The sequence below is a fragment of the Leptonotus elevatus genome, chromosome 6, assembly GCF_054856555.1.
Source record: "Leptonotus elevatus isolate MCC_2025b chromosome 6, RoL_Lele_1.0, whole genome shotgun sequence".
Classification (NCBI taxonomy): domain Eukaryota; kingdom Metazoa; phylum Chordata; class Actinopteri; order Syngnathiformes; family Syngnathidae; genus Leptonotus; species Leptonotus elevatus.
The window spans coordinates 364,162-387,740 of NC_141244.1; positions in this window are offsets into that span (position 1 = coordinate 364,162).

Consider the following 23,579-nt stretch of genomic DNA (forward strand, 5'->3'; position numbering starts at 1 on the left):
GATGATTCAAGCATTAATTTCATTGTGCTTTTGCTCATTTTGAAGATTTTGACATTTTCACCTGAAGTGTACAATTAGGGGCTGAAAACGCGTTTAAAGCAATAAAAAGTTCATTTTGGCTCTCACACCTTAACTAAATGTTGTAGACTCAAACTTTTTGCTGTCATTAGTATATTTTAGCAAAATGAAGATGATTCAAGCATTAATTTTATTGTGCTTTTGCTCATTTTGAAGATTTTGACATTTTCACCTGAAGTGTACAATCGGGCTGAAAATGCATTTAAAGCCATAAAAAGTTCATTTTGGCTCTCACACCTTAACTAAATGTTGTAGACTCAAACTTTTTGCTGTCATTAGTGTATGTTAGCAAAATGAAGATGATTCAAGCATTAATTTCATTGTGCTTCCGCTCATTTTGAAGATTTTGACATTTTCACCTGAAGTGTACAATCAGGCTGAAAATGCATTTAAAGCCATAAAAAGTTCATTTTGGCTCTCACACCTTAACTAAATGTTGTAGACTCAAACTTTTTGCTGTCATTAGTGTATTTTAGCAAAATGAAGATGATTCAAGCATTAATTTCATTGTGCTTTTGCTCATTTTGAAGATTTTGACATTTTCACCTGAAGTGTACAATTAGGGGCTGAAAACGCGTTTAAAGCAATAAAAAGTTCATTTTGGCTCTCACACCTTAACTAAATGTTGTAGACTCAAACTTTTTGCTGTCATTAGTGTATGTTAGCAAAATGAAGATGATTCAAGCATTAATTTCATTGGGCTTTTGCTCATTTTGAAGATTTTGACATTTTAACCTGAAGTGTACAATCAGGCTGAAAATGCATTTAAAGCCATAAAAAGTTCATTTTGGCTCTCACACCTTAACTAAATGTTGTAGACTCAAACTTTTTGCTGTCATTAGTGTATTTTAGCAAAATGAAGATGATTCAAGCATTAATTTCATTGTGCTTTTGCTCATTTTGAAGATTTTGACATTTTCACCTGAAGTGTACAATCAGGCTGAAAATGCATTTAAAGCCATAAAAAGTTCATTTTGGCTCTCACACCTTAACTAAATGTTGTAGACTCAAACTTTTTGCTGTCATTAGTGTATTTTAGCAAAATGAAGATGATTCAAGCATTAATTTCATTGTGCTTTTGCTCATTTTGAAGATTTTGACATTTTCACCTGAAGTGTACAATCGGGCTGAAAATGCATTTAAAGCCATAAAAAGTTCATTTTGCCTCTCACACCTTAACTAAATGTTGTAGACTCAACTTTTTTGCTGCCATTAGTGTATGTTAGCAAAATGAAGATGATTCAAGCATTAATTTCATTGTGCTTTTGCTCATTTTGAAGATTTTGACATTTTCACCTGAAGTGTACAATCAGGCTGAAAATGCATTTAAAGCCATAAAAAGTTCATTTTGGCTCTCACACCTTAACTAAATGTTGTAGACTCAAACTTTTTGCTGTCATTAGTGTATTTTAGCAAAATGAAGATGATTCAAGCATTAATTTCATTGTGCTTTTGCTCATTTTGAAGATTTTGACATTTTCACCTGAAGTGTACAATTAGGGGCTGAAAACGCGTTTAAAGCAATAAAAAGTTCATTTTGGCTCTCACTCCTTAACTAAATGTTGTAGACTCAAACTTTTTGCTGTCATTAGTATATTTTAGCAAAATGAAGATGATTCAAACATTTATTTTATTGTGCTTTTGCTCATTTTGAAGATTTTGACATTTTCACCTGAAGTGTACAATCGGGCTGAAAATGCATTTAAAGCCATAAAAAGTTCATTTTGGCTCTCACACCTTAACTAAATGTTGTAGACTCAAACTTTTTGCTGTCATTAGTGTATGTTAGCAAAATGAAGATGATTCAAGCATTAATTTCATTGTGCTTTTGCTCATTTTGAAGATTTTGACATTTTCACCTGAAGTGTACAATCAGGCTGAAAATGCATTTAAAGCCATAAAAAGTTCATTTTGGCTCTCACACCTTAACTAAATGTTGTAGACTCAAACTTTTTGCTGTCATTAGTGTATTTTAGCAAAATGAAGATGATTCAAGCATTAATTTCATTGTGCTTTTGCTCATTTTGAAGATTTTGACATTTTCACCTGAAGTGTACAATCAGGCTGAAAATGCATTTAAAGCCATAAAAAGTTCATTTTGGCTCTCACACCTTAACTAAATGTTATAGACTCAAACTTTTTGCTGTCATTAGTGTATTTTAGCAAAATGAAGATGATTCAAGCATTAATTTCATTGTGCTTTTGCTCATTTTGAAGATTTTGACATTTTCACCTGAAGTGTACAATTAGGGGCTGAAAACGCGTTTAAAGCAATAAAAAGTTCATTTTGGCTCTCACTCCTTAACTAAATGTTGTAGACTCAAACTTTTTGCTGTCATTAGTATATTTTAGCAAAATGAAGATGATTCAAGCATTAATTTTATTGTGCTTTTGCTCATTTTGAAGATTTTGACATTTTCACCTGAAGTGTACAATCGGGCTGAAAATGCATTTAAAGCCATAAAAAGTTCATTTTGGCTCTCACACCTTAACTAAATGTTGTAGACTCAAACTTTTTGCTGCCATTAGTGTATGTTAGCAAAATAAAGATGATTCAAGCATTAATTTCATTGTGCTTTTGCTCATTTTGAAGATTTTGACATTTTCACCTGAAGTGTACAATCAGGCTGAAAATGCATTTAAAGCCATAAAAAGTTCATTTTGGCTCTCACACCTTAACTAAATGTTGTAGACTCAAACTTTTTGCTGTCATTAGTGTATTTTAGCAAAATGAAGATGATTCAAGCATTAATTTCATTGTGCTTTTGCTCATTTTGAAGATTTTGACATTTTCACCTGAAGTGTACAATTAGGGGCTGAAAACGCGTTTAAAGCAATAAAAAGTTCATTTTGGCTCTCACACCTTAACTAAATGTTGTAGACTCAAACTTTTTGCTGTCATTAGTATATTTTAGCAAAATGAAGATGATTCAAGCATTAATTTTATTGTGCTTTTGCTCATTTTGAAGATTTTGACATTTTCACCTGAAGTGTACAATCGGGCTGAAAATGCATTTAAAGCCATAAAAAGTTCATTTTGGCTCTCACACCTTAACTAAATGTTGTAGACTCAAACTTTTTGCTGTCATTAGTGTATTTTAGCAAAATGAAGATGATTCAAGCATTAATTTCATTGTGCTTTTGCTCATTTTGAAGATTTTGACATTTTCACCTGAAGTGTACAATTAGGGGCTGAAAACGCGTTTAAAGCAATAAAAAGTTCATTTTGGCTCTCACTCCTTAACTAAATGTTGTAGACTCAAACTTTTTGCTGTCATTAGTATATTTTAGCAAAATGAAGATGATTCAAGCATTAATTTTATTGTGCTTTTGCTCATTTTGAAGATTTTGACATTTTCACCTGAAGTGTACAATCGGGCTGAAAATGCATTTAAAGCCATAAAAAGTTCATTTTGGCTCTCACACCTTAACTAAATGTTGTAGACTCAAACTTTTTGCTGCCATTAGTGTATGTTAGCAAAATAAAGATGATTCAAGCATTAATTTCATTGTGCTTTTGCTCATTTTGAAGATTTTGACATTTTCACCTGAAGTGTACAATCAGGCTGAAAATGCATTTAAAGCCATAAAAAGTTCATTTTGGCTCTCACACCTTAACTAAATGTTGTAGACTCAAACTTTTTGCTGTCATTAGTGTATTTTAGCAAAATGAAGATGATTCAAGCATTAATTTCATTGTGCTTTTGCTCATTTTGAAGATTTTGACATTTTCACCTGAAGTGTACAATTAGGGGCTGAAAACGCGTTTAAAGCAATAAAAAGTTCATTTTGGCTCTCACACCTTAACTAAATGTTGTAGACTCAAACTTTTTGCTGTCATTAGTATATTTTAGCAAAATGAAGATGATTCAAGCATTAATTTTATTGTGCTTTTGCTCATTTTGAAGATTTTGACATTTTCACCTGAAGTGTACAATCGGGCTGAAAATGCATTTAAAGCCATAAAAAGTTCATTTTGGCTCTCACACCTTAACTAAATGTTGTAGACTCAAACTTTTTGCTGTCATTAGTGTATTTTAGCAAAATGAAGATGATTCAAGCATTAATTTCATTGGGCTTTTGCTCATTTTGAAGATTTTGACATTTTCACCTGAAGTGTACAATCAGGCTGAAAATGCATTTAAAGCCATAAAAAGTTCATTTTGGCTCTCACACCTTAACTAAATGTTGTAGACTCAAACTTTTTGCTGTCATTAGTGTATTTTAGCAAAATGAAGATGATTCAAGCATTAATTTCATTGTGCTTTTGCTCATTTTGAAGATTTTGACATTTTCACCTGAAGTGTACAATCAGGCTGAAAATGCATTTAAAGCCATAAAAAGTTCATTTTGGCTCTCACACCTTAACTAAATGTTGTAGACTCAAACTTTTTGCTGTCATTAGTGTATGTTAGCAAAATGAAGATGATTCAAGCATTAATTTCATTGTGCTTTTGCTCATTTTGAAGATTTTGACATTTTCACCTGAAGTGTACAATCAGGCTGAAAACGCGTTTAAAGCAATAAAAAGTTCATTTTGGCTCTCACACCTTAACTAAATGTTGTAGACTCAAACTTTTTGCTGTCATTAGTATATTTTAGCAAAATGAAGATGATTCAAGCATTAATTTTATTGTGCTTTTGCTCATTTTGAAGATTTTGACATTTTCACCTGAAGTGTACAATCAGGCTGAAAATGCATTTAAAGCCATAAAAAGTTCATTTTGGCTCTCACACCTTAACTAAATGTTGTAGACTCAAACTTTTTGCTGTCATTAGTGTATTTTAGCAAAATGAAGATGATTCAAGCATTAATTTCATTGTGCTTTTGCTCATTTTGAAGATTTTGACATTTTCACCTGAAGTGTACAATTAGGGGCTGAAAACGCGTTTAAAGCAATAAAAAGTTCATTTTGGCTCTCACACCTTAACTAAATGTTGTAGACTCAAACTTTTTACTGTCATTAGTATATTTTAGCAAAATGAAGATGATTCAAGCATTAATTTTATTGTGCTTTTGCTCATTTTGAAGATTTTGACATTTTCACCTGAAGTGTACAATCGGGCTGAAAATGCATTTAAAGCCATAAAAAGTTCATTTTGGCTCTCACACCTTAACTAAATGTTGTAGACTCAAACTTTTTGCTGTCATTAGTGTATGTTAGCAAAATGAAGATGATTCAAGCATTAATTTCATTGTGCTTTTGCTCATTTTGAAGATTTTGGCAGTTTCACCTGAAGTGTACAATCGGGCTGAAAATGCATTTTAAGCAATACAAAGTTCATTTTGGCTCTCACACCTTAACTAAATGTTGTAGACTCAAACTTTTTGCTGTCATTAGTGTATTTTAGCAACTTGAAGATGATTCCAGCTTTAATTTCATTGTGCTTTTGCTCATTTTGAAGATTTTGACAGTTTCACCTGAAGTGTACAATCGGGCTGAAAATGCATTTAAAGCAATACAAAGTTCATTTTGGCTCTCACACCTTAACTAAATTTTGTAGACTCAAACTGTTTGCTGTCATTAGTGTATTTTAGCAACTTGAAGATGATTCCAGCATTAATTTCATTGTGCTTTTGCTCATTTTGAAGATTTTGACAGTTTCACCTGAAGTGTACAATCAGGGGCTGAAAACGTGTTTAAAGCAATACAAAGTTAATTTAGGCTCTCACACCTTAACTAAATGTTGTAGACTCAAACTTTTTGCTGTCATTAGTGTATTTTAGCAACTTGAAGATGATTCCAGCATAAATGTCATTGTGCTTTTGCTCATTTTGAAGATTTTGACAGTTTCACCTGAAGTGTACAATCAGGTGCTGAAAACGCGTTTACAGCAATAAAAAGTTCATTTTGGCTCTCACACCTTAACTAAATGTTGTAGACTCAAACTTTTTGCTGTCATTAGTGTATTTTAGCAACTTGGAGATGATTCCAGCATTAATTTCATTGTGCTTTTGCTCATTTTGAAGATTTTGACAGTTTCACCTGAAGTGTCCAATCGGGCTGAAAATGCATTTAAAGCAATACAAAGTTCATTTTGGCTCTCACACCTTAACTAAATGTTGTAGACTCAAACTTTTTGCTGTCATTAGTGTATTTTAGCAACTTGAAGATGATTCCAGCATTAATTTCATTGTGCTTTTGCTCATTTTGAAGATTTTTACAGTTTCACCTGAAGTGTACAATCAGGTGCTGAAAACGAGTTTACAGCAATAAAAAGTTCATTTTGTCTCTCACACCTTAACTAAATGTTGTAGACTCAAACTTTTTGCTGTCATTAGTGTATTTTACCAACTTGAAGATGATTCCAGCATTAATTTCATTGTGCTTTTGCTCATTTTGAAGATTTTGACAGTTTCACCTGAAGTGTACAATTGGGCTGAAATTGCATTTAAAGCAATACAAAGTTCATTTTGGCTCTCACACCTTAACTAAATGTTGTAGACTCAAACTTTTTGCTGTCATTAGTGTATTTTAGCAACTTGAAGATGATTCCAGCTTTAATTTCATTGTGCTTTTGCTCATTTTGAAGATTTTGACAGTTTCACCTGAAGTGTACAATCGGCTGAAAATGCATTTAAAGCAATACAAAGTTCATTTTGGCTCTCACACCTTAACTAAATGTTGTAGACTAAAACTTTTTGCTGTCATTAATGTATTTTAGCAACTTGAAGATGATTCCAGCATTAATTTCATTGTGCTTTTGCTCAATTTGAAGATTTTGACAGTTTCACCTGAAGTGTACAATCAGGTGCTGAAAACGCGTTTACAGCAATAAAAAGTTCATTTTGGCTCTCACACCTTAACTAAATGTTGTAGACTCAAACTTTTTGCTGTCATTAGTGTATTTTACCAACTTGAAGATGATTCCAGCATTAATTTCATTGTGCTTTTGCTCATTTTGAAGATTTTGACAGTTTCACCTGAAGTGTCCAATCGGGCTGAAAATGCTTTTAAAGCAATACAAAGTTAATTTAGGCTCTCACACCTTAACTAAATGTTGTAGACTCAAACTTTTTGCTGTCATTAGTGTATTTTATCAACTTGAAGATGATTCCAGCATAAATGTCATTGTGCTTTTGCTCATTTTGAAGATTTTGACAGTTTCACCTGAAGTGTACAATCAGGTGCTGAAAACGCGTTTACAGCAATAAAAAGTTCATTTTGGCTCTCACAACTTAACTAAATTTTGTAGACTCAAACTTTTTGCTGTCATTAGTGTATTTTAGCAACTTGAAGATGATTCCAGCATTAATTTCATTGTGCTTTTGCTCATTTTGAAGATTTTGACAGTTTCACCTGAAGTGTCCAATCGGGCTGAAAATGCATTTAAAGCAATACAAAGTTCATTTTGGCTCTCACACCTTAACTAAATGTTGTAGACTCAAACTTGTTGCTGTCATTAGTGTATTTTAGCAACTTGAAGATGATTCCAGCATTAATTTCATTGTGCTTTTGCTCATTTTGAAGATTTTTACAGTTTCACCTGAAGTGTACAATCAGGTGCTGAAAACGAGTTTACAGCAATAAAAAGTTCATTTTGTCTCTCACACCTTAACTAAATGTTGTAGACTCAAACTTTTTGCTGTCATTAGTGTATTTTACCAACTTGAAGATGATTCCAGCATTAATTTCATTGTGCTTTTGCTCATTTTGAAGATTTTGACAGTTTCACCTGAAGTGTCCAATCGGGCTGAAAATGCATTTAAAGCAATACAAAGTTCATTTTGGCTCTCACACCTTAACTAAATGTTGTAGACTCAAACTTCTTGCTGTCATTAGTGTATTTTAGCAACTTGAAGATGATTCCAGCATTAATTTCATTGTGCTTTTGCTCATTTTGAAGATTTTTACAGTTTCACCTGAAGTGTACAATCAGGTGCTGAAAACGAGTTTACAGCAATAAAAAGTTCATTTTGTCTCTCACACCTTAACTAAATGTTGTAGACTCAAACTTTTTGCTGTCATTAGTGTATTTTACCAACTTGAAGATGATTCCAGCATTAATTTCATTGTGCTTTTGCTCATTTTGAAGATTTTGACAGTTTCACCTGAAGTGTACAATCGGGCTGAAAATGCATTTAAAGCAATACAAAGTTCATTTTGGCTCTCACACCTTAACTAAATGTTGTAGACTCAAACTTTTTGCTGTCATTAATGTATTTTAGCAACTTGAAGATGATTCCAGCATTAATTTCATTGTGCTTTTGCTCATTTTGAAGATTTTGACAGTTTCACCTGAAGTGTACAATCAGGTGCTGAAAACGCGTTTACAGCAATAAAAAGTTCATTTTGGCTCTCACACCTTAACTAAATGTTGTAGACTCAAACTTTTTGCTGTCATTAGTGTATTTTACCAACTTGAAGATGATTCCAGCATTAATTTCATTGTGCTTTTGCTCATTTTGAAGATTTTGACAGTTTCACCTGAAGTGTCCAATCGGGCTGAAAATGCATTTAAAGCAATACAAAGTTCATTTTGGCTCTCACACCTTAACTAAATGTTGTAGACTCAAACTTTTTAATGTCGTTAGTGTATTTTAGCAACTTGAAGATGATTTCAGCATTAATTTCATTGTGCTTTTGCTCATTTTGAAGATTTTGACAGTTTCACCTGAAGTGTACAATCAGGGGCTGAAAACGTGTTTAAAGCAATACAAAGTTCATTTTGGCTCTCACACCTTAACTAAATGTTGTAGACTCAAACTTTTTGCTGTCATTAGTGTATTTTAGCAACTTGAAGATGATTCCAGCATAAATGTCATTGTGCTTTTGCTCATTTTGAAGATTTTGACAGTTTCACCTGAAGTGTACAATCAGGTGCTGAAAACGCGTTTACAGCAATAAAAAGTTCATTTTGGCTCTCACACCTTAACTAAATTTTGTAGACTCAAACCTTTTGCTGTCATTAGTGTATTTTAGCAACTTGAAGATGATTCCAGCATTAATTTCATTGTGCTTTTGCTCATTTTGAAGATTTTGACAGTTTCACCTGAAGTGTACAATCGGGCTGAAAATGCATTTAAAGCAATACAAAGTTCATTTTGGCTCTCACACCTTAACTAAATGTTGTAGACTCAAACTTTTTGCTGTCATTAGTGTATTTTAGCAACTTCAAGATGATTCCAGCATAAATTTCATTGTGCTTTTGCTCATTTTGAAGATTTTGACAGTTTCACCTGAAGTGTACAATCAGGTGCTGAAAACGCGTTTACAGCAATAAAAAGTTATTTTTGTCTCTCACACCTTAACTAAATGTTGTAGACTCAAACTTTTTGCTGTCATTAGTGTATTTTAGCAACTTGAAGATGATTCCAGCATTAATTTCATTGTGCTTTTGCTCATTTTGAAGATTTTGGCAGTTTCACCTGAAGTGTACAATCGGGCTGAAAATGCATTTTAAGCAATACAAAGTTCATTTTGGCTCTCACACCTTAACTAAATGTTGTAGACTCAAACTTTTTGCTGTCATTAGTGTATTTTAGCAACTTGAAGATGATTCCAGCTTTAATTTCATTGTGCTTTTGCTCATTTTGAAGATTTTGACAGTTTCACCTGAAGTGTACAATCGGGCTGAAAATGCATTTAAAGCAATACAAAGTTCATTTTGGCTCTCACACCTTAACTAAATTTTGTAGACTCAAACTGTTTGCTGTCATTAGTGTATTTTAGCAACTTGAAGATGATTCCAGCATTAATTTCATTGTGCTTTTGCTCATTTTGAAGATTTTGACAGTTTCACCTGAAGTGTACAATCAGGGGCTGAAAACGTGTTTAAAGCAATACAAAGTTAATTTAGGCTCTCACACCTTAACTAAATGTTGTAGACTCAAACTTTTTGCTGTCATTAGTGTATTTTAGCAACTTGAAGATGATTCCAGCATAAATGTCATTGTGCTTTTGCTCATTTTGAAGATTTTGACAGTTTCACCTGAAGTGTACAATCAGGTGCTGAAAACGCGTTTACAGCAATAAAAAGTTCATTTTGGCTCTCACACCTTAACTAAATGTTGTAGACTCAAACTTTTTGCTGTCATTAGTGTATTTTAGCAACTTGGAGATGATTCCAGCATTAATTTCATTGTGCTTTTGCTCATTTTGAAGATTTTGACAGTTTCACCTGAAGTGTACAATCGGCTGAAAATGCATTTAAAGCAATACAAAGTTCATTTTGGCTCTCACACCTTAACTAAATGTTGTAGACTAAAACTTTTTGCTGTCATTAATGTATTTTAGCAACTTGAAGATGATTCCAGCATTAATTTCATTGTGCTTTTGCTCAATTTGAAGATTTTGACAGTTTCACCTGAAGTGTACAATCAGGTGCTGAAAACGCGTTTACAGCAATAAAAAGTTCATTTTGGCTCTCACACCTTAACTAAATGTTGTAGACTCAAACTTTTTGCTGTCATTAGTGTATTTTACCAACTTGAAGATGATTCCAGCATTAATTTCATTGTGCTTTTGCTCATTTTGAAGATTTTGACAGTTTCACCTGAAGTGTCCAATCGGGCTGAAAATGCATTTAAAGCAATACAAAGTTAATTTAGGCTCTCACACCTTAACTAAATGTTGTAGACTCAAACTTTTTGCTGTCATTAGTGTATTTTATCAACTTGAAGATGATTCCAGCATAAATGTCATTGTGCTTTTGCTCATTTTGAAGATTTTGACAGTTTCACCTGAAGTGTACAATCAGGTGCTGAAAACGCGTTTACAGCAATAAAAAGTTCATTTTGGCTCTCACACCTTAACTAAATTTTGTAGACTCAAACTTTTTGCTGTCATTAGTGTATTTTAGCAACTTGAAGATGATTCCAGCATTAATTTCATTGTGCTTTTGCTCATTTTGAAGATTTTGACAGTTTCACCTGAAGTGTCCAATCGGGCTGAAAATGCATTTAAAGCAATACAAAGTTCATTTTGGCTCTCACACCTTAACTAAATGTTGTAGACTCAAACTTGTTGCTGTCATTAGTGTATTTTAGCAACTTGAAGATGATTCCAGCATTAATTTCATTGTGCTTTTGCTCATTTTGAAGATTTTTACAGTTTCACCTGAAGTGTACAATCAGGTGCTGAAAACGAGTTTACAGCAATAAAAAGTTCATTTTGTCTCTCACACCTTAACTAAATGTTGTAGACTCAAACTTTTTGCTGTCATTAGTGTATTTTACCAACTTGAAGATGATTCCAGCATTAATTTCATTGTGCTTTTGCTCATTTTGAAGATTTTGACAGTTTCACCTGAAGTGTCCAATCGGGCTGAAAATGCATTTAAAGCAATACAAAGTTCATTTTGGCTCTCACACCTTAACTAAATGTTGTAGACTCAAACTTCTTGCTGTCATTAGTGTATTTTAGCAACTTGAAGATGATTCCAGCATTAATTTCATTGTGCTTTTGCTCATTTTGAAGATTTTTACAGTTTCACCTGAAGTGTACAATCAGGTGCTGAAAACGAGTTTACAGCAATAAAAAGTTCATTTTGTCTCTCACACCTTAACTAAATGTTGTAGACTCAAACTTTTTGCTGTCATTAGTGTATTTTACCAACTTGAAGATGATTCCAGCATTAATTTCATTGTGCTTTTGCTCATTTTGAAGATTTTGACAGTTTCACCTGAAGTGTACAATCGGGCTGAAAATGCATTTAAAGCAATACAAAGTTCATTTTGGCTCTCACACCTTAACTAAATGTTGTAGACTCAAACTTTTTGCTGTCATTAATGTATTTTAGCAACTTGAAGATGATTCCAGCATTAATTTCATTGTGCTTTTGCTCATTTTGAAGATTTTGACAGTTTCACCTGAAGTGTACAATCAGGTGCTGAAAACGCGTTTACAGCAATAAAAAGTTCATTTTGGCTCTCACACCTTAACTAAATGTTGTAGACTCAAACTTTTTGCTGTCATTAGTGTATTTTACCAACTTGAAGATGATTCCAGCATTAATTTCATTGTGCTTTTGCTCATTTTGAAGATTTTGACAGTTTCACCTGAAGTGTCCAATCGGGCTGAAAATGCATTTAAAGCAATACAAAGTTCATTTTGGCTCTCACACCTTAACTAAATGTTGTAGACTCAAACTTTTTAATGTCGTTAGTGTATTTTAGCAACTTGAAGATGATTTCAACATTAATTTCATTGTGCTTTTGCTCATTTTGAAGATTTTGACAGTTTCACCTGAAGTGTACAATCAGGGGCTGAAAACGTGTTTAAAGCAATACAAAGTTCATTTTGGCTCTCACACCTTAACTAAATGTTGTAGACTCAAACTTTTTGCTGTCATTAGTGTATTTTAGCAACTTGAAGATGATTCCAGCATAAATGTCATTGTGCTTTTGCTCATTTTGAAGATTTTGACAGTTTCACCTGAAGTGTACAATCAGGTGCTGAAAACGCGTTTACAGCAATAAAAAGTTCATTTTGGCTCTCACACCTTAACTAAATGTTGTAGACTCAAACCTTTTGCTGTCATTAGTGTATTTTAGCAACTTGAAGATGATTCCAGCATTAATTTCATTGTGCTTTTGCTCATTTTGAAGATTTTGACAGTTTCACCTGAAGTGTACAATCGGGCTGAAAATGCATTTAAAGCAATACAAAGTTCATTTTGGCTCTCACACCTTAACTAAATGTTGTAGACTCAAACTTTTTGCTGTCATTAGTGTATTTTAGCAACTTCAAGATGATTCCAGCATAAATTTCATTGTGCTTTTGCTCATTTTGAAGATTTTGACAGTTTCACCTGAAGTGTACAATCAGGTGCTGAAAACGCGTTTACAGCAATAAAAAGTTATTTTTGTCTCTCACACCTTAACTAAATGTTGTAGACTCAAACTTTTTGCTGTCATTAGTGTATTTTAGCAACTTGAAGATGATTCCAGCATTAATTTCATTGTGCTTTTGCTCATTTTGAAGATTTTGGCAGTTTCACCTGAAGTGTACAATCGGGCTGAAAATGCATTTTAAGCAATACAAAGTTCATTTTGGCTCTCACACCTTAACTAAATGTTGTAGACTCAAACTTTTTGCTGTCATTAGTGTATTTTAGCAACTTGAAGATGATTCCAGCTTTAATTTCATTGTGCTTTTGCTCATTTTGAAGATTTTGACAGTTTCACCTGAAGTGTACAATCGGGCTGAAAATGCATTTAAAGCAATACAAAGTTCATTTTGGCTCTCACACCTTAACTAAATTTTGTAGACTCAAACTTTTTGCTGTCATTAGTGTATTTTAGCAACTTGAAGATGATTCCAGCATTAATTTCATTGTGCTTTTGCTCATTTTGAAGATTTTGACAGTTTCACCTGAAGTGTACAATCAGGGGCTGAAAACGTGTTTAAAGCAATACAAAGTTAATTTAGGCTCTCACACCTTAACTAAATGTTGTAGACTCAAACTTTTTGCTGTCATTAGTGTATTTTAGCAACTTGAAGATGATTCCAGCATAAATGTCATTGTGCTTTTGCTCATTTTGAAGATTTTGACAGTTTCACCTGAAGTGTACAATCAGGTGCTGAAAACGCGTTTACAGCAATAAAAAGTTCATTTTGGCTCTCACACCTTAACTAAATTTTGTAGACTCAAACTTTTTGCTGTCATTAGTGTATTTTAGCAACTTGAAGATGATTCCAGCATTAATTTCATTGTGCTTTTGCTCATTTTGAAGATTTTGACAGTTTCACCTGAAGTGTACAATCGGGCTGAAAATGCATTTAAAGCAATACAAAGTTCATTTTGGCTCTCACACCTTAACTAAATGTTGTAGACTCAAACTTTTTGCTGTCGTTAGTGTATTTTAGCAACTTGAAGATGATTCCAGCATTAATTTCATTGTGCTTTTGCTCATTTTGAAGATTTTGACAGTTTCACCTGAAGTGTACAATCAGGGGCTGAAAACGTGTTTAAAGCAATACAAAGTTCATTTTGGCTCTCACACCTTAACTAAATGTTGTAGACTCAAACTTTTTGCTGTCATTAGTGTATTTTAGCAACTTGAAGATGATTCCAGCATTAATTTCATTGTGCTTTTGCTCATTTTGAAGATTTTTACAGTTTCACCTGAAGTGTACAATCAGGTGCTGAAAACGAGTTTACAGCAATAAAAAGTTCATTTTGTCTCTCACACCTTAACTAAATGTTGTAGACTCAAACTTTTTGCTGTCATTAGTGTATTTTACCAACTTGAAGATGATTCCAGCATTAATTTCATTGTGCTTTTGCTCATTTTGAAGATTTTGACAGTTTCACCTGAAGTGTCCAATCGGGCTGAAAATGCATTTAAAGCAATACAAAGTTCATTTTGGCTCTCACACCTTAACTAAATGTTGTAGACTCAAACTTCTTGCTGTCATTAGTGTATTTTAGCAACTTGAAGATGATTCCAGCATAAATGTCATTGTGCTTTTGCTCATTTTGAAGATTTTGACAGTTTCACCTGAAGTGTACAATCAGGTGCTGAAAACGCGTTTACAGCAATAAAAAGTTCATTTTGTCTCTCACACCTTAACTAAATGTTGTAGACTCAAACTTTTTGCTGTCATTAGTGTATTTTACCAACTTGAAGATGATTCCAGCATTAATTTCATTGTGCTTTTGCTCATTTTGAAGATTTTGCCAGTTTCACCTGAAGTGTACAATCAGGGGCTGAAAATGTGTTTAAAGCAATACAAAGTTCATTTTGGCTCTCACACCTTAACTAAATGTTGTAGACTCAAACTTTTTGCTGTCATTAGTGTATTTTAGCAACTTGAAGATGATTCCAGCATAAATGTCATTGTGCTTTTGCTCATTTTGAAGATTTTGACAGTTTCACCTGAAGTGTACAATCAGGTGCTGAAAACGCGTTTACAGCAATAAAAAGTTCATTTTGGCTCTCACACCTTAACTAAATTTTGTAGACTCAAACCTTTTGCTGTCATTAGTGTATTTTAGCAACTTGAAGATGATTCCAGCATTAATTTCATTGTGCTTTTGCTCATTTTGAAGATTTTGACAGTTTCACCTGAAGTGTACAATCGGGCTGAAAATGCATTTAAAGCAATACAAAGTTCATTTTGGCTCTCACACCTTAACTAAATGTTGTAGACTCAAACTTTTTGCTGTCATTAGTGTATTTTAGCAACTTCAAGATGATTCCAGCATAAATTTCATTGTGCTTTTGCTCATTTTGAAGATTTTGACAGTTTCACCTGAAGTGTACAATCAGGTGCTGAAAACGCGTTTACAGCAATAAAAAGTTATTTTTGTCTCTCACACCTTAACTAAATGTTGTAGACTCAAACTTTTTGCTGTCATTAGTGTATTTTAGCAACTTGAAGATGATTCCAGCATTAATTTCATTGTGCTTTTGCTCATTTTGAAGATTTTGGCAGTTTCACCTGAAGTGTACAATCGGGCTGAAAATGCATTTTAAGCAATACAAAGTTCATTTTGGCTCTCACACCTTAACTAAATGTTGTAGACTCAAACTGTTTGCTGTCATTAGTGTATTTTAGCAACTTGAAGATGATTCCAGCTTTAATTTCATTGTGCTTTTGCTCATTTTGAAGATTTTGACAGTTTCACCTGAAGTGTACAATCGGGCTGAAAATGCATTTAAAGCAATACAAAGTTCATTTTGGCTCTCACACCTTAACTAAATTTTGTAGACTCAAACTTTTTGCTGTCATTAGTGTATTTTAGCAACTTGAAGATGATTCCAGCATTAATTTCATTGTGCTTTTGCTCATTTTGAAGATTTTGACAGTTTCACCTGAAGTGTACAATCAGGGGCTGAAAACGTGTTTAAAGCAATACAAAGTTAATTTAGGCTCTCACACATTAACTAAATGTTGTAGACTCAAACTTTTTGCTGTCATTAGTGTATTTTAGCAACTTGAAGATGATTCCAGCATAAATGTCATTGTGCTTTTGCTCATTTTGAAGATTTTGACAGTTTCACCTGAAGTGTACAATCAGGTGCTGAAAACGCGTTTACAGCAATAAAAAGTTCATTTTGGCTCTCACACCTTAACTAAATTTTGTAGACTCAAACTTTTTGCTGTCATTAGTGTATTTTAGCAACTTGAAGATGATTCCAGCATTAATTTCATTGTGCTTTTGCTCATTTTGAAGATTTTGACAGTTTCACCTGAAGTGTACAATCGGGCTGAAAATGCATTTAAAGCAATACAAAGTTCATTTTGGCTCTCACACCTTAACTAAATGTTGTAGACTCAAACTTTTTGCTGTCGTTAGTGTATTTTAGCAACTTGAAGATGATTCCAGCATTAATTTCATTGTGCTTTTGCTCATTTTGAAGATTTTGACAGTTTCACCTGAAGTGTACAATCAGGGGCTGAAAACGTGTTTAAAGCAATACAAAGTTCATTTTGGCTCTCACACCTTAACTAAATGTTGTAGACTCAAACTTTTTGCTGTCATTAGTGTATTTTAGCAACTTGAAGATGATTCCAGCATTAATTTCATTGTGCTTTTGCTCATTTTGAAGATTTTGACAGTTTCACCTGAAGTGTACAATCAGGTGCTGAAAACGCGTTTACAGCAATAAAAAGTTATTTTTGTCTCTCACACCTTAACTAAATGTTGTAGACTCAAACTTTTTGCTGTCATTAGTGTATTTTAGCAACTTGAAGATGATTCCAGCATTAATTTCATTGTGCTTTTGCTCATTTTGAAGATTTTGGCAGTTTCACCTGAAGTGTACAATCGGGCTGAAAATGCATTTTAAGCAATACAAAGTTCATTTTGGCTCTCACACCTTAACTAAATGTTGTAGACTCAAACTTTTTGCTGTCATTAGTGTATTTTAGCAACTTGAAGATGATTCCAGCTTTAATTTCATTGTGCTTTTGCTCATTTTGAAGATTTTGACAGTTTCACCTGAAGTGTACAATCAGGTGCTGAAAACGCGTTTACAGCAATAAAAAGTTCATTTTGGCTCTCACACCTTAACTAAATTTTGTAGACTCAAATTTTTTGCTGTCATTAGTGTATTTTAGCAACTTGAAGATGATTCCAGCATTAATTTCATTGTGCTTTTGCTCATTTTGAAGATTTTTACAGTTTCACCTGAAGTGTACAATCAGGTGCTGAAAACGAGTTTACAGCAATAAAAAGTTCATTTTGTCTCTCACACCTTAACTAAATGTTGTAGACTCAAACTTTTTGCTGTCATTAGTGTATTTTACCAACTTGAAGATGATTCCAGCATTAATTTCATTGTGCTTTTGCTCATTTTGAAGATTTTGACAGTTTCACCTGAAGTGTACAATCGGGCTGAAAATGCATTTAAAGCAATACAAAGTTAATTTTGGCTCTCACACCTTAACTAAAGGTTGTAGACTCAAACTTTTTGCTGTCATTAATGTATTTTAGCAACTTGAAGATGATTCCAGCATTAATTTCATTGTGCTTTTGCTCATTTTGAAGATTTTGACAGTTTCACCTGAAGTGTACAATCAGGTGCTGAAAACGCGTTTACAGCAATAAAAAGTTCATTTTGGCTCTCACACCTTAACTAAATGTTGTAGACTCAAACTTTTTGCTGTCATTAGTGTATTTTACCAACTTGAAGATGATTCCAGCATTAATTTCATTGTGCTTTTGCTCATTTTGAAGATTTTGACAGTTTCACCTGAAGTGTCCAATCGGGCTGAAAATGCATTTAAAGCAATACAAAGTTCATTTTGGCTCTCACACCTTAACTAAATGTTGTAGACTCAAATTTTTTGCTGTCGTTAGTGTATTTTAGCAACTTGAAGATGATTCCAGCATTAATTTCATTGTGCTTTTGCTCATTTTGAAGATTTTGACAGTTTCACCTGAAGTGTACAATCAGGGGCTGAAAACGTGTTTAAAGCAATACAAAGTTCATTTTGGCTCTCACACCTTAACTAAATGTTGTAGACTCAAACTTTTTGCTGTCATTAGTGTATTTTAGCAACTTGAGGATGATTCCAGCATTAATTTCATTGTGCTTTTGCTCATTTTGAAGATTTTGACAGTTTCACCTGAAGTGTACAATCGGGCTGAAAATGAATTTTAAAGCAATACAAAGTTCATTTTGGCTCTCACACCTTAACTAAATATTGTAGACTCAAACTTTTTGCTGTCATTAGTGTATTTTAGCAACTTGAAGATGATTCCAGCATTAATTTCATTGTGCTTTTGTTCATTTTGAAGATTTTGACAGTTTCACCTGAAGTGTACAATCATGGGCTGAAAACGCGTTTAAAGCAATAAAAAGTTAATTTAGGCTCTCACACCTTAACTAAATGTTGTAGACTCAAACTTTTTGCTGTCATTAGTGTATTTTAGCAACTTGAAGATGATTCCAACATAAATTTCATTGTGCTTTTGCTCATTTTGAAGATTTTGACAGTTTCACCTGAAGTGTACAATCGGGCTGAAAATGAATTTTAAAGCAATACAAAGTTCATTTTGGCTCTCACACCTTAACTAAATGTTGTAGACTCAAACTTTTTGCTGTCATTAGTGTATTTTAGCAACTTGAAGATGATTCCAGCATTAATTTCATTGTACTTTTGCTCATTTTGAAGATTTTGACAGTTTCACCTGAAGTGTACAATCAGGTGCTGAAAACGCGTTTACAGCAATACAAAGTTCATTTTGGCTCTCACACCTTAACTAAATGTTGTAGACTAAAACTTTTTGCTGTCATTAGTGTATTTTAGCAACTTGGAGATGATTCCAGCATTAATTTCATTGTGCTTTTGCTCATTTTGAAGATTTTGACAGTTTCACCTGAAGTGTACTATCGGGCTGAAAATGCATTTAAAGCAATACAAAGTTCATTTAGGCTCTCACACCTTAACTAAATGTTGTAGACTCAAACTTTTTGCTGTCATTAGTGTATTTTAGCAACTTGAAGATGATTCCAGCATTAATTTCATTGTGCTTTTGCTCATTTTGAAGATTTTGACAGTTTCACCTGAAGTGTACAATCAGGTGCTGAAAACGCGTTTACAGCAATACAAAGTTAATTTTGGCTCTCACACCTTAACTAAATGTTTTAGACTCAAACTTTTTGCTGTCATTAGTGTATTTTAGCAACTTGAAGATGATTCCAGCATTAATTTCATTGTGCTTTTGCGCATTTTGAAGATTTTGACAGTTTCACCTGAAGTGTCCAATCGGGCTGAAAATGCATTTAAAGCAATACAAAGTTCATTTTGGCTCTCACACCTTAACTAAATGTTGTAGACTCAAACTTTTTGCTGTCATTAGTGTATTTTAGCAACTTGAAGATGATTCCAGCATTAATTTCATTGTGCTTTTGCTCATTTTGAAGATTTTGACAGTTTCACCTGAAGTGTACAATCAGGTGCTGAAAACGCGTTTACAGCAATACAAAGTTCATTTAGGCTCTCACACCTTAACTAAATTTTGTAGACTCAAACTTTTTGCTGTCATTAGTGTATTTTAGCAACTTGAAGATGATTCCAGCATTAATTTCATTGTGCTTTTGCTCATTTTGAAGATTTTGACAGTTTCACCTGAAGTGTACAATCGGGCTGAAAATGAATTTTAAAGCAATACAAAGTTCATTTTGGCTCTCACACCTTAACTAAATATTGTAGACTCAAACTTTTTGCTGTCATTAGTGTATTTTAGCAACTTGAAGATGATTCCAGCATTAATTTCATTGTGCTTTTGCTCATTTTGAAGATTTTGACAGTTTCACCTGAAGTGTACAATCATGGGCTGAAAACGCGTTTAAAGCAATAAAAAGTTAATTTAGGCTCTCACACCTTAACTAAATGTTGTAGACTCAAACTTTTTACTGTCATTAGTGTATTTTAGCAACTTGAAGATGATTCCAGCATTAATTTCATTGTGCTTTTGCTCATTTTGAAGATTTTGACAGTTTCACCTGAATTGTACAATCAGGTGCTGAAAACGCGTTTACAGCAATACAAAGTTCATTTAGGCTCTCACACCTTAACTAAATTTTGTAGACTCAAACTTTTTGCTGTCATTAGTGTATTTTAGCAACTTGAAGATGATTCCAGCATTAATTTCATTGTGCTTTTGCTCATTTTGAAGATTTTGACAGTTTCATCTGAAGTGTACATTCGGGCTGAAAGTGCATTTAAAGCAATACAAAGTTCATTTTGGCTCTAACACCTTAACTAAATGTTGTAGACTCAAACTTTTTACTGTCATTAGTGTATTTTAGCAACTTGAAGATGATTCCAGCATTAATTTCATTGTGCTTTTGCTCATTTTGAAGATTTTGACAGTTTCACCTGAAGTGTACTATCGGCTGAAAATGCATTTAAAGCAATGCAAAGTTCATTTTGGCTCTCACACCTTAACTAAATGTTGTAGACTCAAACTTTTTGCTGTCATTAGTGTATTTTAGCAACTTGAAGATGATTCCAGCATTAATTTCATTGTGCTTTTGCTCATTTTGAAGATTTTGACAGTTTCACCTGAAGTGTACAATCAGGTGCTGAAAACGCGTTTACAGCAATACAAAGTTCATTTAGGCTCTCACACCTTAACTAAATGTTGTAGACTCAAACTTTTTGCTGTCATTAGTGTATTTTAGCAACTTGAAGATGATTCCAGCATTAATTTCATTGTGCTTTTGCTCATTTTGAAGATTTTGACAGTTTCACCTGAAGTGTACAATCAGGTGCTGAAAACGCGTTTACAGCAATACAAAGTTCATTTAGGCTCTCACACCTTAACTAAATTTTGTACACTCAAACTTTTTGCTGTCATTAGTGTATTTTAGCAACTTGAAGATGATTCCAGCATTAATTTCATTGTGCTTTTGCTCATTTTGAAGATTTTGACAGTTTCATCTGAAGTGTACATTCGGGCTGAAAGTGCATTTAAAGCAATACAAAGTTCATTTTGGCTCTCACACCTTAACTAAATGTTGTACACTCAAACTTTTTACTGTCATTAGTGTATTTTAGCAACTTGAAGATGATTCCAGCATTAATTTCATTGTGCTTTTGCTCATTTTGAAGATTTTTACAGTTTCACCTGAAGTGTACAATCAGGGGCTGAAAACGCGTTTAAAGCAATACAAAGTTAATTTAGGCTCTCACACCTTAACTAAATGTTGTAGACTCAAACTTGTTGCTGTCATTAGTGTATTTTAGCAACTTGAAGATGATTCCAGCATTAATTTCATTGTGCTTTTGCTCATTTTGAAGATATTGACAGTTTCACCTGAAGTGTACAATCAGGGGCTGAAAACGCGTTTAAAGCAATACAAAGTTCATTTAGGCTCTCACACCTTAACTAAATGTTGTAGACTCAAACTTTTTGCTGTCATTAGTGTATTTTAGCAACTTGAAGATGATTCCAGCATTAATTTCATTGTGCTTTTGCTCATTTTGAAGATTTTGACAGTTTCACCTGAAGTGTACAATCAGGTGCTGAAAACGCGTTTACAGCAATACAAAGTTAATTTTGGCTCTCACACCTTAACTAAATGTTTTAGACTCAAACTTTTTGCTGTCATTAGTGTATTTTAGCAACTTGAAGATGATTCCAGCATTAATTTCATTGTGCTTTTGCTCATTTTGAAGATTTTGACAGTTTCACCTGAAGTGTACAATCGGGCTGAAAATGAATTTTAAAGCAATACAAAGTTCATTATGGCTCTCACACCTTAACTAAATATTGTAGACTCAAACTTTTTGCTGTCATTAGTGTATTTTAGCAACTTGAAGATGATTCCAGCATTAATTTCATTGTGCTTTTGCTCATTTTGAAGATTTTGACAGTTTCACCTGAAGTGTACAATCATGGGCTGAAAACGCGTTTAAAGCAATAAAAAGTTAATTTAGGCTCTCACACCTTAACTAAATGTTGTAGACTCAAACTTTTTGCTGTCATTAGTGTATTTTAGCAACTTGAAGATGATTCCAACATAAATTTCATTGTGCTTTTGCTCATTTTGAAGATTTTGACAGTTTCACCTGAAGTGTACAATCGGGCTGAAAATGAATTTTAAAGCAATACAAAGTTCATTTTGGCTCTCACACCTTAACTAAATGTTGTAGACTCAAACTTTTTGCTGTCATTAGTGTATTTTAGCAACTTGAAGATGATTCCAGCATTAATTTCATTGTGCTTTTGCTCATTTTGAAGATTTTGACAATTTCACCTGAAGTGTACAATCAGGTGCTGAAAACGCGTTTACAGCAATACAAAGTTCATTTTGGCTCTCACACCTTAACTAAATGTTGTAGACTAAAACTTTTTGCTGTCATTAGTGTATTTTAGCAACTTGAAGATGATTCCAGCATTAATTTCATTGTGCTTTTGCTCATTTTGAAGATTTTGACAGTTTCACCTGAAGTGTACTATCGGGCTGAAAATGCATTTAAAGCAATACAAAGTTAATTTTGGCTCTCACACCTTAACTAAATGTTGTAGACTCAAACTTTTTGCTGTCATTAGTGTATTTTAGCAACTTGAAGATGATTCCAGCATTAATTTCATTGTGCTTTTGCTCATTTTGAAGATTTTGACAGTTTCACCTGAAGTGTACAATCGGGCTGAAAATGCATTTAAAGCAATACAAAGTTCATTTTGGCTCTCACACCTTAACTAAATGTTGTAGACTCAAACTTTTTGCTGTCATTAGTGTATTTTAGCAACTTGAAGATGATTCCAGCATTAATTTCATTGTGCTTTTGCTCATTTTGAAGATTTTGACAGTTTCACCTGAAGTGTACATTCAGGTGCTGAAAACGCGTTTACAGCAATACAAAGTTCATTTTGGCTCTCACACCTTAACTAAATGTTGTAGACTCAAACTTTTTGCTGTCATTAGTGTATTTTAGCAACTTGAAGATGATTCCAGCATTAATTTCATTGTGCTTTTGCTCATTTTGAAGATTTTGACAGTTTCACCTGAAGTGTACAATCAGGTGCTGAAAACGCGTTTACAGCAATACAAAGTTCATTTAGGCTCTCACACCTTAACTAAATGTTGTAGACTCAAATTTTTTGCTGTCATTAGTGTATTTTAGCAACTTGAAGATGATTCCAGCATTAATTTCATTGTGCTTTTGCTCATTTTGAAGATTTTGACAGTTTCATCTGAAGTGTACATTCGGGCTGAAAGTGCATTTAAAGCAATACAAAGTTCATTTTGGCTCTCACACCTTAACTAAATGTTGTAGACTCAAACTTTTTGCTGTCATTAGTGTATTTCAGCAACTTGAAGATGATTCCAGCATTAATTTCATTGTGCTTTTGCTCATTTTGAAGATTTTGACAGTTTCACCTGAAGTGTACATTCAGGTGCTGAAAACGCGTTTACAGCAATACAAAGTTCATTTTGGCTCTCACACCTTAACTAAATGTTGTAGACTCAAACTTTTTGCTGTCATTAGTGTATTTTAGCAACTTGAAGATGATTCCAGCATTAATTTCATTGTGCTTTTGCTCATTTTGAAGATTTTGACAGTTTCACCTGAAGTGTACATTCAGGT